This window comes from Pseudorca crassidens, chromosome 19, assembly GCF_039906515.1.
Source record: "Pseudorca crassidens isolate mPseCra1 chromosome 19, mPseCra1.hap1, whole genome shotgun sequence".
NCBI lineage: Eukaryota > Metazoa > Chordata > Mammalia > Artiodactyla > Delphinidae > Pseudorca > Pseudorca crassidens.
The window spans coordinates 27,369,950-27,388,793 of record NC_090314.1 but is presented as its reverse complement, the minus strand read 5'-3'; positions in this window follow the sequence as shown (position 1 = coordinate 27,388,793).

Genomic DNA, 18,844 nt, shown 5'->3' with positions numbered 1-18,844 from the left:
CACCGATTTATGATAAAAACCATCCAGAAAGTAGGCATAGAGGGAACTTTCCTCAACATAATAAAAGCCATATATGACAAAACCACAGCCAACATCATCCTCAATTGTGAAAAACTGAAACCATTTCCACTAAGATCAGGAACAAGACAAGGTTGCTCATTCTCACCACTATTACTCAACATAGATTTGGAGGTTTTAGCCACAGCAATCAGAGAAGATAAAGAAATAAAAAGAATGCAAATTGGAAAAGAAGAAGTAAAGCTGTCACTATTTGCAGATGACATGATATTATACATAAGGAATCCAAAACATGTTACTAGAAAACTACTAGAGCTAATCAATGAATTTGGCAAAGTAGCAGAATTAAAAATTAATGCACAGAAATCTCTTGCATTCCTATACACTAATGATGAAAAATCTGAAAGTGAAATTAGGAAAAAACTCCCATTTACCTTTGCAACAAAAAGAATAAAATATCTAGGAATAAACCTACCTAAGGAGACAAAAGATCTGGATGCAGAAAATTATAAGACACTGATGAAAGAAATTAAAGATGATACAAATAGATGAAGAGTTATACCATGTTCTTTGATTGGAAGAGTCAACATTGTGAAAATGACTATACTACCCAAAGCAATCTACAAATTCAATGCAATCCCTATCAAACTACCACTAGCATTTTTCACAAAACTAGAACAAAAAATCTCACAATTTGTCCAGAAACACAGAAAACCCGAAGAGCCAAAGCAATCTTGAGAAAGAAAAACGGAGCTGGAGGAATCAGGCTCCCTGACTTCAGACAATACTACAAAGCTACAGTAATCAAGACAGTAAGATACTGGCACAAAAAAAGAAATATAGATCAATGGAACAGGATAGAAAGCCCAGAGGTAAACCCATGGACATATGGTCACCTTATGTTTGTTAAAGGAGGCAAGAATATACAGTGGAGAAAAGACACCCTCTTCAATAATTGGTGCTGGAAAACTGGACAGCTTCATGTAAAGGAATGAAATTAGAACACTCCCTAAAACCATACACAAAAATAACCTCAAAACGGATTAAAGACCTAAATGTAAGGCCAGACTCCATCAAATTCTTAGAGGAAAACATAGGAAGAACACTCTATGACATAAATCACAGCAAGATCCTTTTTGACCCACCTCCTAGAGAAATGGAAATAAAAATAAACAAATGGGACCTAATGAAACTTTAAAAAAAATTTGCACAGAAAAGGAAACCATAAACAAGGCAAAAAAACAACCCTTAGAATGGGAGAAAATATTTGCAAGTGAGGAAACTGACAAAGGATTAATCTCCAAAATATACAAGCAGCTCATGCAGCTCAATGTCAAAAAAACAAACAACCCAATCCAAAAATTGGCAGAAGACCTAAATAGACATTTCTCCAAAGAAAATATACAGATTGCCAACAAACATATGAAAGGATGCTCAACATTACTAATCATTAGAGAAATGCAAGTCAAAACTTCAATGAGGTATCACGTCACAACAGTCAGAACAGCCATCATCAAAAAATTTACAAAAAAATAAGTGTTGGAGAAGTTGTGGAGAAAAGGGAATCCTCTTGCACTGTTGGTGAGAATGTAACTTAATACAGCCACTATGGAGAACAGTTTGGAGTTTCCTTAAAAAACTACTAATAGAACTACCATACGACCCAGCAATCGGACTACTGGGCATATAACCTTTGAAAACCGTAATTCAAAAAGAGTCATGTACCAAAATATTCATTGCAGGTCTATTTACAATAGCGAGGACATGGAAGCAACCTAAGTGTCCAGCAACAGATGAATGGATAAAGAAGATGTGGCACATATATACAATGGAATATTACTCAGCCTTAAAAAGAAATGAAACTGAGTTTTTTGTAATGAGGTGGATGGACCTAGAGACTGTCATACAGGGTGAAGTAAGTCAGAAAGAGAAAAACACTGTATGCTAACACATATATATGGAATCTAAGAAAAAAAAAATGTCAGAAGAACCTAGGGGCAAGACAGGAATAAAGATGAAGTCCTTCTGGAGAATAGACTTGAGGATACGGGGAGGCGGAAGGGTAAGCTGGGACAAAGTGAGAGAGTGGCATGGACATATATACACTACCAAACGTAAAATAGATAGCTAGTGGGAAGCAGCCGCATAGCACAGGGAGATCAGCTCGGTGGTTTGTGACCACCTAGAGAGGTGGGATAGGGAGGGTGGGAGAGAGGGAGATGCAAAAGGGAACAGATATGGGGACATATGTATATTTATAACTGATTCATTTTGTTATAAAGCAGAAAGTAACACACCGTTGTAAAGCAATTATACTCCAATAAAGATGTTTTTAAAAAATAGCAAGTTCCTAACCTTGTATTCTGCTATGCCATATACGTTATACTATCACAACAGGATCTATTTGATCCTGTCAATATCTCTGTAGTGTAAGAAAAGGGAATATAATTCCAATTTCATAGAACTTCTTAGCAATGGAGTCACTACTCAAGTCCAAGTTCTCTGATTCCAAATCCTGAACATTTTCCAGCACCTTCTACTCTATATACATAGACACATACAAGGACCTTATAAAGTCCTTTCCTGAGATGGCATTCTGGCAGCAAGAATGGAATGAAAGCCTAAGACCACAAAGTCATGGTGTTGCTAGGAGTAAAGGGAGATGAAGGGGAAAAGTGTCACCATAGACAAAATTGTGCTACAACTATGGTCAGCCATACTGGAGACACATTAAACTTGACTTACAGTTTCATTTGCTGATCTTGAAATGGACATGGACATTTCTAATGTCTCCTTACCTCCCAAATATACTGTGAAAAGAAAGTAAACATGTCAGTAATTCTGAAAGAGAGGCCACTAGAAATTTCTGAGCATCCACTAATTGCAAGTATTTGAGTTCACTCATGTTCTCACCCTCATGGCCAATCTACTCTTTACCCTGCCCACTGAGTTTTAATTTCAATGACCACATTTTCATTTCTACAAGTTCTCTTTGGCTATCTCCTTTCATTCTTTTCACATATTCTCACTTCTTTCTATTATAATTTTGATGATTTTTGAGTATACTCATTTCATGGTCTTCATCTAATAGCTCTGTGATTAGAAACTCTTGAGGTTCAAATCCTGTTGTATGTTTTGTCTGATGACTCTTAGATATGGAAGATGGTTTCCTTGTGCATTTTATAATTTGGTTTTGAGCTCAATTCTAGTGGGGCTTTCTCTGTAGAAATACCAAGTGACCTGAGTTAAGTGTCCATTCAGCTTTCTGAGGCAGTTTTGAATTTACCTCTATAGTCATTCCAAAATTATCACCTGCCTGGAACCAGGGGTATGTTCATTTTTCAGCTTAGACCATACAGATAGTATAACTTAGAACCCCAAACTTGTACAAGGAGTTCAGAGCTCAGGAGGAGACAGATAAACTTCACTACAGGATCTCTAACAGCAGGTGGAATTTTTTCTATGTAAACATTTCTCCAAGTATATAGCCTTTCAAGTACCCCAGATTTTTCCAGTGCTTTTAGTTCCAACTGCCTGCTGCACAAGTGCCCAAGACCTTATCTTCCATCTCTGTGTGAGCTTGAAAATCCAAACCCTTTGTTTAGCATAAGGATAAACTCCCACCTACCCAAGGCTGCTGAACCATTAGCCCTCTTCTTCATTTTCCTGTTTTTAGCTCCTGAGGATTCCCCTGACCTTCTACACACTTAAAAGCATGTTAATTATATTCTATCCAGAATTTCTAGGTATTTTCTAGTGGGAAGGTTTTCAGACTATTTAGATTACGATACTACTGGAAATGGGACCACCAGCCACTTTGGATGCATTATTCAATTTAATCCTCATCCCATTCCTGCAAGATAGATAATCATAGTTCCATTTCATAAATGAGGAAATTAAGACTCAAAGAAGTTGAATAATTTTCTTAAGATCACACAACTAATCCTGACCTTGAAGACCATGTTCTCTCCCATATATCATATTACCTCTCTGAAGAGCTAGCCTAATTCCTCTTCTGTGTTTGAAAGGAGTCCAGAGCTTGCCAAGACTTTATACTGAAGAGTTCCTTTGAATAGTCTCCTTGAAGAACATTATTTCAGAAAAATAGTTTCTGGCGGGGTTCCATTATTAATTATAAGGGTGAATGGTAAGCTAAAGAATTATGAAGTCTGAATATGGCTTGACAACACTTTTGGGGAAAACATCAATAATGATTGAACAGGCTTGTGTCTGAGCATACTGAGAGTATGAGGGAGATACACCTTCCCTCCTCAGGCAGCCAGCCTCATTTTATCCAAGGGTGGGTCAGAAGAAGGTCTAGAGGATTGGTTCTGCCTGAAATCCATAGAAGAAAGTGGATACAGGAAAAGTTAATGTCCATGCTGTGGAATCATAAAGCCAATGAAAATCTGCATCACTGGGTTAGAAATTGGCTCAATGCCAAATACAAAATATAGACATAACTGGAGCCTTTCCAAGTAGAAAAAAGTTATTAGTGGAATCACATTAATCACAATGATTAATGCTGAAACCCAAGCTTTTTATTATGTAATAGTCTCAGAAGAGTACATTGACAGGGGGAACTAAAAGGTTCCAATTTTGCAGAAAATAGTGAACCAAAGAGGGACAGTAAGTATTCAGGATGTGATTCAAATATCAGAAAGCTGTATGAGTCACACAAATCATGCTTACAATCCGCTTATGCAAAGAAGTTTGCCAGAAAATAAATGTGCCTACAGATGACCAATCAGGAGGCAGTTAGGTAGCCCTGAGTGCTGCAAGGGGAGCCAGACCAAGGGACAGGGCAAGGGGGTGTGGGGAGCATGAGCTCAGAAGAGGGACCTGGCCATTCACAAGACCACCAGAGTTCACAGCCTGCCAAAGACTGTTCCCAGGACTGGCCATCTTGGAACTCCAGAGTTTTAAAAATCTCTTACCCCAGATGAGTAGAAGCAGAGGAACAGTACTAAATGGATACTGTTGCGTCTACAAGAAACAGTGCTGAATCAAAATGAAACTACATAGACCAAAGCTTCTTCTCTAAATCCCAACCAAACTAGCTGAGACATTGGTCAGTGATGAAGGAAATGCAGAAGAAAGAGACAATTTGAAAAGAAAGAAGAAAGTTAATGCAGAAAAAATCTAAACTGGAATTGGGTGGTCAGAAGGCTTTTAATGGTCTGACCATTACCACTGGTGAGGTAATTTGATCCAATGGAATATGAACACAAATTATGTGCACCATTTCCTGGTCTAGACCATATAAAATCCTCCATCTCTTTCCTCATCTGCCACTAGAATTCAGATCACTCCATAGGCTTACATGAGGACAGAGTCTCAAGAAAGAAGGATTCTTAAATCACTGTTTGAAAGGATTTGGAATCAGGAATACCTGTGTGAACTTTATGGGTGAAAGACAGAAATTCCCAATAAGTTTAACCCCTTATTATTTGGGTGCAGGGGGTATTTTTAAACAGCTAGCATTAATCCTAATTAATAGAGACATAAAAGAAAAATTGGAGACCACTTGGAGTTAGAAAATATATAAATATACAAGAGAAAGAAGTAAGGCATTATAGCAATTTAGCATATGGCTCTGAGTTTCATGGAAGACAGACAAACCGAAATAAATAAACAAACAAAAATCACACAGTGGGGGTGCTTTGAAGATGGCAGAGTAGTAAGGCTTGGAGATCACCTTCCTCCCACCAAATACATCAAAACTACATCTACTTGTGGAACAATTAATACAGAACATCTACTGAATGCTGGCAGAAGACCTCAGACTTCCCAAAAGACAAAGAAACACCCCATATACCTGGGTAGGGCAAAAGAAAAAAGAAAAAAAGAAAAAACAGAGACAAAAGAATAAGGACAGGACATGCCCCTCTGGAAAGGAGCTGTGATGGAGGAAAAGTTTCCACACACTAGGAAGCCCCTTCACTGGCAGAGATGGGATATAGGCAGGGGAAGCTCTGGAGCCATGGAGGAGAGAGCAGCAACAGGGGTGCAGAGGGCAAAGTGGAGAGATTCCCACACAGAGGATTGGTGCCAACCAGCACTCACCAGCCTAAGAGGCTTGTCTACTCACCTTACAGGGTGTGGGGGTGGGTGTTGGGAGCTTAGGCTCGGGCTTCGGAGGTCAGACCCCAGGATGAGGACTGGGATTGGCTACGTGAACACAGCCTGAAGGGGGCTAGTGCATCACAGCTGGCCAGGAGGGAGTCTGGGAAAAAGTCTAGACCTGCCTAAGAGTCAATAGACCATTGTTTTGGGGTGTGTGAGGAGAGGGGATTCAGAACAATGTCAAAACAAGCTCCAGAGAAGGGAGTGAGCTGCAGCTATCAGTGCGGACACCAGATAAGGGCATGAAATGCTAAGGCTGATGCTGCAGGCATCAAGAAGCCTGTGTGCAAGCACAGGGCACTATCCACACTTCCCCTCCCAGGAGACTGTACAGCCTGCCACTGTCAGGGTCCTGTGATCCAGGGACAACTTCCCCAGGAGAACAAGCGGCATGCCTCAGTCTGTTGCAACATTACGCTGGCCTCTGCCATGACTGGCTCATCTCACATTCTGTACCCCTCCATCCCCTTATACTGAGTGAGCCAGAGACCCCTAATTAGCTGCTCCTTTAACCCCAACCTGTCTGGGCGGGGAACAGACACCCTCAGGTGACTTACACACAGAGGCAAGGCCAAATCCAAAGCTGAACTCCAGGAGCTGTGTGAACAAAGAAGAGAAAGGGAAATTTCTCCCAGTAGCCTCACGAGAAGTAGATAAAATCTCAACAGTCAACTTGATGTACCGTGCAACTATGGAATATCTGAATAGACAATGAATCATCCCAAAATTGAGGGGGTGGATTTTGGGACCAACTGTAGACTTGGGGTTTACTCTCTGCATCTAATTTGTTTCTGGTTTTATGTTTATCTTAGTTTAGTATTTAGAGCTTATTATCTTTGGTAGACTTGTTTATTGATTTGGTTGCTCTTTTCCATATATATATATATATTTCCTTTTTCTCTTTTTCTGTGTATGTGCATGGTTCTTTGTGTGATTTCGTCTGTATAGCTTAGCTTTTGCCATTTTTCCTACGGTTCTGACTGTCCTTTTTTTTTTTTTTTAGTATAGTTCTTAGTGCTTGTTATCATTGGTAGACTTTTGTTTGTTTGTTTGTTTCCTTTCTTCTTTCTCTCTTTCTTTTTTTTATGACTTTTTAATATTTTTATTTTTAATATCTTTTTCCATTTTAATAACTATTTTACTTTCTTTAATTCCTTCTTTCTTTCTTTCTCTCTTTCTTTCTTTCTCTCTCTTCTTTCTTTCTTTCTTTCTTTCTTTCTTTCTTTCTTTCTTTCTTTCTTTCTTTCTTTCTTTCCTTCTTTTTTTCTTTCTTATTAGTCCCTTTTCTTCAGAGCCAAGTGGCTGACAGAGTGTTGCTGCTGTGGTCAGTTATCAGGTCTGAGCCTCTGAGGTCAGAGAGCCAAGTTCAGGACATTGGGCCAACAGGGACCTCCTGACCCCATGTAATATCAAAACAGAAAAAGCTCTCACAGAGATCTCCATCTCAATGCTAAGACCCAGCTCCACTCAACAACCAGCAAGCTACAGTGCTGGACACCCTATGCCAAACAACTAGTAAGACAGGAACACAACCCCACCCATTAACAGACAGGATGCCTAAAAGCATAATACATTCACAGAAACCCCAAAACACACCACCAGACATTGTCCTCCCAACCAGAAAGACAAGGTCTAACTTCATCCACCAGAACACAGGAATCAGACCACTCCACCAGCAAGCCTACACAAGCCACTGAAACAACCTTACCCACTGGGAGCAGACACCAAAAACAATGGGAACTATGAACTTGCAGCCTGCAAAAAGGAGACCCAAAACACAGGAACTAAGCAAAATGAGAAGACAGAGAAATACACAACAGATGAAGGAGGAAGGTAAAAACCCATTAGACCAAAAAAACAAGAGGAAATAGGCAGTCTTCCTGAAAAACAATTCAGAGTAATGATAGTAAAGATGATCCAAAATCTTGGAAACAGGATAGAGAAAACACAACAAACGTTTAACAAGGACTTAGAAGAACTAAAGAGCAAACAAACAATGATGAACAACACAGTAAAGGAAATTAAAAATTCTACAGGAGGAATCAACAGCAGAAAAACTGAAGCAGAAGAATGGATAAGTGACCTGGAAGATAAAATAGTGGAAATAACTACCACAGAGCAGAATAAAGAAAGGAGAATGAAAAGAATTGAGGACAATCTCAGAGACTTCTGGGACTACATTACATACACCAATATTTGAATTATAGGGGTCCCAGAGGAAGAAGAGAAAAAGAAAGGGACTGAGAAATATTTGCAGAGATTATAGTTGAAAACTTCCCTAATCTGGGTAAGAAAACATTCAATCAAGACCAGGAAGTGAAGAGAGACCGATACATGAAAAATCCAAGGAAAAACACAAGAAACATATTAATCAAACTATCAAAAATTAAATACAAACAAAACATATTAAAAGCAGAAAGGGAAAAGCAAAAATTAACATACAAGGGAATCCCCATAAAGTTAACAGCTGATCTTTCAGCAGAAACTCTGCAAGCCTGAAGGGAGTGGCAGGACACAATTAAAGTGATGAAACAGAAAAACCTACAATAAAGATTACTCTACCCAGCAAGGATCTCATTCAGATTCAACAGAGAAATAAAAATCTTTAAAGAAAAGCAAAAGCTAAGAGAATTCAGCATCCCCATACTAGCTCTACAACAAATGCTAAAGGAACTTCTCTAGGCAGGAAACACAAGAGAAGGGAAAGACTTACAATAGCAAACCCCCAAAAATTAAGAAAATTGGTAATAGGAGCATACATATCAATAATTACCTTAAACGTAAATGGATTAAATGCTCCAACCAAAAGACATTTGCTGGCTGAATGGATACAAAAACAAGACCCATATATATGCTATCTAAAAGAAGCCCACTTCAGACTTAGGGACACATACAGACTGAAAGTGTGGGAATGGAAAAAGATATTCCATGAAAAGGGAAATCAAAAGAACCTGGAGTAGCAATTCTCATATCAGAAAAAATAGACGTTAAAATAAAGACTATTACAAGAGACAAAGCAGGACACTACATAATGATCAAGGGATCAATCCAAGAAGAAGATATAACAATTATAAATATTTATGGACCAAACATAGGAGTACCTCAATACATAAGGCAAATACTAACAGCCATAAAAGAGGAAGTTGACAGTAACACAATAGTAGGGGACTTTAACACCCCACTTTCACCAATGGACAGCTCATCCAAAATGAAAATAAATAAGGAAACACAAACTTTAAATGATACATTAAACAAGATGCACTTAACCTGATATTTATAAGACATTCCATCCAACAACAGGAGATTACACTTTCTTCTCAAGTGCTCAGGGAACATTCTCCAGGATAGATCATACCTTGGGTCACAAATCAAGCCTCAGTAAATTTAACAAAATTGGAATCATATCAACTGTCTTTCTGACCACAACGCTATGAGACGACATATCAATTACAGGAAAAATCTGTAAGAAATACAACCACATGGAGAGTAAACAATACACTACTAAATAACCAAGAGATCACTGAAGAAATCAGAGAGGAAATCAAAAAATACCTAGAAACAAATGACAATGAAAACACAATGACCCAAAATCTATGGGATGTGGCAAAACTCTTCTAAGAGGGAAGTTTGTAGCAATACAATCCTACCTCAAGAATCAAGGAACATCTCAAATAAACAACCTAAACTTACACGTAAGATAATTAGAGAAAGAAGAACAAAAATACCTTAAAGTTATCAGAAGGAAAGAAATCATAAAGATCAGATCAGAAATAAATAAAAAAGAAATGAAGGAAATGATAGCAAAGATCAATAAAACTAAAAGTTGGTTCTTTGAGAAGTTAAACAAAATTGATAAACCATTAGCCAGACTCATCAAGAAAAAATGGGAGAAGACGCAAATCAATAGAATTAGAAATGAAAAAGGAGAAGTAACTGACACTGCAGAAATACAAAGGATTATTAGAGATTACTACAAGGAACTATGATTATTAGAGATTACTACAAGGAACTATGTGCCAATAAAATGGACAACCTGGAAGAGGTGGATAAACTCTGAGAAAAGTACAACCTTTCGAGACTGAGCAAGGAAGAAACAGAAAATATAAACAGACTAATCATAAGCACTGAAATTGAAACTGTGATTAAAAATCTTCCAACAAAAAAAGCCCAGGACCAGATGGTCTCACAGGCAAATACTTTTTTTTTCACTTTTTTTAAAGATGTTGGGGGTAGGAGTTTATTATTTTATTTATTTATTTTTGCTGTGTTGGGTCTTCTTTTCTGTGTGAGGGCTTTCTCTAGTTGTGGCAAGCGGGGGCCACTCTTCATCGTGGTGCACGGGCCTCTCACTATTGTGGCCTCTTTTGTTGCAGAGCACAGGCTCCAGATGTGCAGGTTCAGTAGTTGTGGCTCATGGGTCTAGTTGCACCACAGCATGTGGGATCCTCCAAGACCAGGGCTCAAACCCGTGCCCCCTGCATTAGCAGGCAGATTCTCAACCACTGCACAACCAGGGAAGCCCCTCACAGGCGAATTCTATCAAACATTTAGAGCAGAGCTAATACCTACCCTTCTCAAACTCTTCCAACATATAGCAGAGGGAGGAACCCTCCCAAACTCATTCTACAAGGCCCCCATCACACTGATACCAAAACCAGAGAAAGATGTCATAAAAAGAGAAAACTACAGACCAATATCACTGATGAACATAGATGCAAAAATCCTCAACAAAATACTAGCAAACAGAACCCAGCAGCACATTAAAAGAATCATACACCATGATCAAGTGGGTTTTACCCCAGGAATGCAAGCATTCTTCAATATAAGCAAATCAATCAATGTGATAAACCATATTAAGAAATTGAAGGACAAAAATTGTGTGATCATCTCAATAGATGCAGAAAAATCTTTCAACAAAATTCAACAGCCAATTATGACAAAAAACCTCCAGAAACTAGGCATAGAGGGAACTTACCTCAACATAATATATGCCATATATGACAAACGCACAGCCAACATCGTTCTCAATGGTGAAAAAGTGAAACCATTTCCTCTAAGATCAGGAGAAAGATACGGCTGTCCACTCTCACCACTGTTATTTAACATAGCTTTGGAATTTTAGCCACAGCAATCAGAGAAGAAAAAGAAATAAAATGAATCTAAATTGGAAAAGAAGAAGTAAAGCTGTCACTGTTTGTAGTTGACATGATACTATACATAGAGAATCCTAAAGATGCTACCAGAAAACTTCTAGAGTTAATCAATGAATTTGGTAAAGTAGCAGGATACAAAATTATAGGAATATAAATAGAATTATTTAAAGAAATGTATTATGAGAGCTGCTCATAAAGGCATGGACTGCCTCCCTGGGGAATGGAGGCCACATCTTTAGTTTACCACAATGTCTCTGAAGAGGTTTGCTGTCAGCAGACCCCATCCATCAGTGAGGAACACATGCATTTTCTGTAGCTGTTTGCTGTTTCCCTTCTCCTTTGAGCTGTACTGTCCTTTAATGGCTGTTTTGCCCTTTAAAGAAGAAAAAAAGAAAACAAGGAGAAGAATACAAATAGGAAAACAAAATACATAGGAATGCAAAGAAGTCTCTTGCATTCCTATATACTAATGATGAAAAATCTGAAAGTGAAATTAAGAAAACACTCCCATTTACCATTGCAACAAAAAGAATAAAATACCTAGGAATGAACCTACACAAGGAGACAAAAGTCCTGTATGCAGAAAACTATAAGACACTGATGAAAAAAATTAATGATGATACAAACAGCTGGAGACATATACCATGTTCTTGGATTGGAAGAATCAACTTGGAAAAATGACTCTACTACCCAAAGCCATCTACAGATTCAATGCAATCCCTATCAAACTACCCCTGGCATTTTTCACAGAACTAGAACAAAAAAATTCACAATTTGTATGGAAACCCAAAAGACCCCAAATAGCCAAAGCAATCTTGAGAAAGAAAAATGGAGCTGGAGGAATCAGGCTGCCCGACTTCAGACAATACTACAAAGCTACAGTAATCAAGACAGTGTGGTACTGGCACAAAAACAGAAATATAGATCAATGGAATAGGATAGAAAGCCCAGAGGTAAACCCATGCACATATGGTCACCTTATGTTTGTTAAAGGAGGCAAGAATATACAGTGGAGAAAAGACACCCTCTTCAATAATTGGTGCTGGCAAAACTGGGCAGCTTCATGTAAAAGAATGAAATTAGAACAATTCTTAACACCATACACAAAAATAACCTCAAAATGGATTAAAGACCTAAATGTAAGGCCAGACTCCATCAAACTCTTAGAGGAAAACATAGGCAGAACGCTCTATGACATAAATCACAGCAAGATCCTTTTTGACCCACCTTGAGGAGAAATGGAAATAAAAAGAAAAATAAAGCAATGAGACCTAATGAAAATTAAAAGCTTTTGCACAGCAAAGGAAAGCATAAAGAAGATGAAAAGACAACACTTGGCATAGAAGAAAATATTTTCAAATGAAGCAACTGGCAAAGGCTTAATCTCCAAACTTTACCAGCAGCTCATGTTGCTCAATACTCAAAAAACAAGCAACCTAATCCAAAAAATGGGCAGAAAACCTAAAGAGACATTTCTCCAAAGATGATATACAGATTGCCAACAAACACATGAAAGGATGCTCAACATCACTAATCATTAGAGAAATACAAATAAAAACTAGTGTGGTATCACCTCACACCAGTCAGAATGGCCATCATCAAAAAATCTACGAACAATAAATGTTGGTGAGGGTGTGGAGAAAAGGGAACACTCTTGCACTGTTGGTGGGAATGTAAATTGATACAAACACTATAGAGAACAGTATGGAGGTTCCTTACAAAACGAAGAGTAGAACTACCATACGATCCACCAATCCCACTCCTGGGCATATACCCTGAGAAAACCATAATTCAAAAAGAGTCATGTACCACAATGTTCATTGCAGCTCTATTTACAATAGCGAGCACATGGAAGCAACCTAAGTGTCCATCATCAGCTGAATGGATAAAGTAGATGTGGCACATATATACCATGGAATATTTCTCAGCCATAAAAAGAAATGAAACTGAGTTATCTGTAGTGAGGTGGATGGACCTAGAGTCTGTCATACAATGTGAAGTAAGTCAGAAAGACAGAATGAATACCGTATGCTAACACATATATATGGAATCTAAAAACAAAATACAAAAAAAAACAATGGTTCTTAAGAACCTAGTGGCCAGATAGGAATAAAGACGCAGACATAGAGAATGGACTTGAGGACATGGGGTCGGGGAAGGGTAAGCTAGGATGAAGTGAGAGATTGGTATGGACACATATACACTAGTAAATGTAAAATAGATAGCTAGTGGGAAGTTGCCACGTAGCACAGGGTGATCATTTCAGTGCTTTGTGACCATCTAGAAGGGTGGGATAGGGACAGTGGGAGGGAGATGCAAGAGGGAGGAGATATGGAGATATATATATATATATATGTATATGTATAGCTGATTCACTTTGTTATACAGCAGAAACTAACACACAATTGTAAAGCAATTATACACCAATGAAGACTTTTAAAAAAAAAAATCATATGGTGCCTAATTTAGAAAACATATAAATGTCAAGAGAAATTTTTTGGCACAAATGCAGGAAACATTTGTCACATGGATCAACATCTTTTGGAAACTACCAAATGGACCTCTTCAACTACATTTTGGTAAATCATGAAGAATAAGTCATATTGGACAATTCCAATAAAAGTCAAGAGCACACAATCAAAGATTGCCTGAGTGAGGGGAACAAAATGATGTAATGACCATATATCTTTACATGTTTATTTTGTGGTCTTTCCCTAACCCTACTGCATGCAAGCTTCCAATGTCTCTCCAGTGCCTTCAATCTAAACTTAAGTCACTTGCTAATTGTCCCTTACCTTCCTCTTCCATCTAATCTGTCTCTTCCCCAACAGGTACTCTCTGCTGCCATCAAATATCCTGCATTCTGTTCTTCACTTTCCCACCTGTGATCCTTTACTTGCATTTCTCTCTTACCTGGAATTCACTCTCCTCTACTCTCAACTTTGCTAATCTCTATCCTCCCTTCAAAACACAGCTTAATTTTTACCTCTTTCTTAAAGTCTTCAGCCAGCCAGGTGCCTGCTACTTTAAGTTCCTGTGTGTGGCTTTGTGGTAGAACATCTTTGGTAGGGAGAGCAATGCTTTCCCTCAAGGATATTAATGTAGGCGAGTAGAAGAGGTACTTGTGTTCACAATCCTGCAGACTGACGTTCACTCCCATACCAACTCAGTTTTTCACCCATATACTTCTCCTATCCAGTCCCTCACTTCATATGATTCCTGTGTTCTTCAGCTCATTCCTCTGTGCTTTTGCTCCAGGCCACCATGTAATGAAAACCTACCATACTATTTACTAGTCACGGTTTGTCTCCTATTTCCAACTTGTGAATTGCTCCAACCATGAATATGATGAAGGTGATACTCTTAAGAATGGTTGACTTAGTCTGGTCACTGAGTATTGTGCTGGCATCCACCACAGTGTGACTAAGTCTGTTCATTTGGGGCATGCCAATGGCATCCACAGCTGAAGGTATGGCCTCCCTGTCCCAACATCAGTCCTCCTCAACCCATCCCTCCTCTAGTACTTACATACCCTACACTGAGGCACTCAGGAACAGCTGATTTCCTAGAAATTAGGCATGGACCCTAAGAAGCTGGAAAGCTGTCTTAGGCCCAGCTACATGGACACTTTCCCAGCTATTTCTAATCTACATCCCCTCCCCAACCCACACAGTGTTATCAGGCACCATAGTGAAAGTTGAGCATCTCTAAGGGTCTCATAATTTTCTCAGGGAATGGTTTGAGAAACATGGAATAAGGGAGAAGTTTCCTTCACTAGGTTTTCCCCAAAACTGTCTGAATTCTTCTACCATCCCTTGACTCTTCTCTCCACTTCCAATATTTTCCTCTCATACCAGAGGTATACTTTTTTTCCTCCTCTGTCTTTATAAAAGGAGCTAGCTCTAAGGAAGGTCTCTCAAAAATACTGACCCTCTTACATCTCTATCCAGCTAGACTATAAGAACCCTGATAGCAAGAATTCATCATCATGTCTTCGGTTCCTACCCAATGTTTATGTTTGACATGCAGTAGGCACTGATGGATGTTTGTTTGGTAAAAAGAAAAAAAAACCTGAAGTACATTGAATTGAGGGATGGTGATAAGTACCTGGGAGCTAGACATGGAAGAGGAGCTTCAGGGTCTCAAGATAATGATATGTTTCAGGATAAGGTCAGCAACCTATATCGGCTGCCTGGTATAAACTTCCTAAGAGGACTTGTGAATTCAAATTTTTGCTGTTTCTTTTCTCCTACAGACCCCAAGGCAACAGTATAGGCATGACTGCATTCACTTTCAGAGATCCAGACTTAAAACCCTAACCTGTATTCATTACTATTCAAACACCTCTGGATATGAGAGGAAGGTTGATAGGGCAAAACTTCCAAAGGTCAGTTTGAATGAAGCACTAAGGAGTCCCCTGGGAAGTTTACAAGTCTGGATGAAAGATAATAATGAGTCAGGAACAGAGGGGAAATTCTGAGCCCAGCACAAAGGCTGTCCTTCACCTCAGTGTCTAGTTCAGTCCTTGTGGGTTCATGCCAGAAGCCAAGATGAAGGACGCTGCACACTGCAACTTCATATATATATGAAGTTGGTACTCTAGAGATTAAAAGAAAGTTTGAGTTTGACTTCTATACAGGTTGATCATATGTCCCAGTTGTCCTAGGACAGTCCCAGTTTATACCTGTTGTCTCAGCATATAGCCCTCTTTCCTCTTCCAGCTTACTTTTTTTTTTAATTTACAAATTTTTACTTATTTACTTTTAAGAAAGGAATAGGGCTTCCCTGGTGGTGCAATGGTTGAGAGTCCACCTGCCGATGCAGGGGACACAGTTTCTTGCCCTGGTCCAGGAAGATCCCACATGCCACGGAGCGGCTAAGCCCGTGAGCCATGGCTGCTGAGCCTGCATGTCCAGAGCTTGTGCTCTGCAATGGGAGAGGCCACAACAGTGAGAGGCCTGCATACCTCAAAAAAAAAAAAAAGAATAAAATAATACAATTATAAAACAGTCTTTCCTATAGCCGTTTTTAAAAAAAATCTAAAATCTTCATTACATTTATCTTTTTTTAATTTAACATCTTTATTGGATTATAATAGATTTACAGTATTGTGTTAGTTTCTGCTGTACAACAAAGTGAATCAGCTATATGTATACATATATGCCAATATCTCCTCCCTCTTGTGTCTCCCTCCCACCCTCCTTATCCCACCCCTCTAAGTTAACACAAAGCACCGAGCTGATCTCCCTATGCTATGCAGCTGCCTTCCACTAGCTACCTATTTTACATTTTGTAGTGTATATATGTCAATGCTCTCTCTCACTTCATCCCAGCTTACCCTTCCCCCTCTCTGTGTCCTCAAGTTCAGTCTCTACATCTGCATCTTTATTCCTGACTTGACCCTATGTTCTTTCGAGACATTTTTTTAAGATTCCATATATATATATATATATATATATATATATATATATATATATATATATATTAGCATACGCTATTTGTTTTTTTCTTTCTGACTTACTTCACTTTGTGTGACAGACTCTAGGTCCATCCACCTCACTACAAAAAACTCAATTTCATTTCTTTTTATGGCTGAGTAATATTCCATTGTATATATGTGCCACATTTCTTTACCCATTCATCTGTTGATGGACACTTAGTTTGCTTCCATGTTCTGGTTATTGTAAATAGTTTCCAGCTTACTTTTGAAGTGTCCCAGTTCAGACAATAAATTATATGGTCACCTTAGTTCTAAGGACCTTTTTGGGATAAATCTAAGTAACTCACACACTCATCTTCTAACATATAATGTCCTTGTGTTCATAAAGGAAGTCTCTTATTGAAAAAGACTGTAAAACAAGGAGAACAAGAAAAAGGAACACAGACTCCATTTTTATGAGACTAGGAGATATCTGTAACTCAGAACCACAATGGATAAATCCAGAAAGCAGAGAGAGAAGTGGTAAATAACTTAGTAGGGTTGAGTAAACTAAAACTCAAGTGTCTTCAAAGGGAGAAACCAGTGAGAAGAGAGCTAATTTACTCCAAAGAGCCCCCAAAAAGCTAAGAAGCTGGAGTCATCAAGTGCTCAGAAGGCAAGAGTGGACCTATGACTGTGTGCTGCAAAGCCTTCCCTCTCCCCTCCCATTAGAATATGGGATATAGATTCTCTGGATGAATAGAAACAGACAGGCTCCTTCTCAAGGAGACCAGGAACAGAATGGAGGGCACGAGGTGTCAAACTCAAATCAAGAAGAATTAACTGAACACTGTGTTGTGAAAGGGAAACCTCCAACCTTCTTCCTTATTCCAGCTTTAGAACACTGTTACCTAGCCCTATATTCTTCAAGAAGATTTAAGAAAATAAACAACCTCAGGGGAAAAAAGGACCTACAAATAATGACACTTGGGGACAATCTGCTCTAACAACAAATTTTCCTATGTAAAAGGCGTATAAGTCAACAGGATGAGTCCAACACTAATTGCCTTTTTAGTGCCTCACTCTTAACTATGAATGGACACCAGGCATTTAGGTGCAACTGGAAACTTGAAACAGGCTAAAACAAACAGGAAGAAAGGAATCAGAAAAAGAAAAAAAATAGGAAAAAAGGTAAGAGAAAATTTCAAGAAAATTATAATTAACTACTTCAGAGAACGAAGTAAGATAGACCACTATCTTCTTAAAGAAAACAATTAGTGAACAATAATAAGCTCTTAAAATTTAAATGTTATACTCAGTTTTCATAAATTATTCAACAAAATATTAGGGATGGATACTAGGAAAAGAAAGATAATAAAAGTAAAGTCTGAGGAGGAACAAAGATGGCAGAGTAGAAGGATGTGGTCTCACTCCCTCTTGCGAGAACACCAGAATCACAACTAGCTGCTGGACAATCACTGACAGGAAGACACTGGAAATCATCAAAAAAGATACCCCACATCCAAAGACAAAGGAAAAGCCACAATCAGACAGTAGGAGGTGTGCAATCACAGTAAAATCAAATCCCATAACTGCTGGGTGGGTGACTCACAAACTGGAGAACACTTATACCACAGAAGTCCACCACTGGAGTGAAAGTTCTGAGCCCAGTGTCAGGCTTCCCAACCTGGGGGTCTGGCAATAGTAGGAGGAATTCCTAGAGAATCAGACTTTGAAGTGTACTGGGAATTGATTGCAGGACTTCAACAGGACTGGGGGAAACAGAGACTCCACTCTTGGAGGGCACACACAAAGTAATGTGCACATTGGAACCCAGAGGAAGGAGCAGTGACCCCAGGGGAGACTGAACCAGACCTACCTGCTAGTGCTGGAGGGTCTCCCACTGAGATGGGAGTGGGGGGCTGTGGCTCACCATACAGACAAGGACACTGGCAGCAAAAGTTCTGGGAAGTACCCTTTGACATGAGCCATCAAAGAGTCTGCAATTAGACCCACCAAACAGCCCAGGTAGGCTGCAGTGTTGAGTTTCCTCAGGCCAAGCAACAAACAGGGAGGGAACCCAGCCCCACCCATCAACAGTCAAGGGAATTAAAGTTTTACTGAGCTC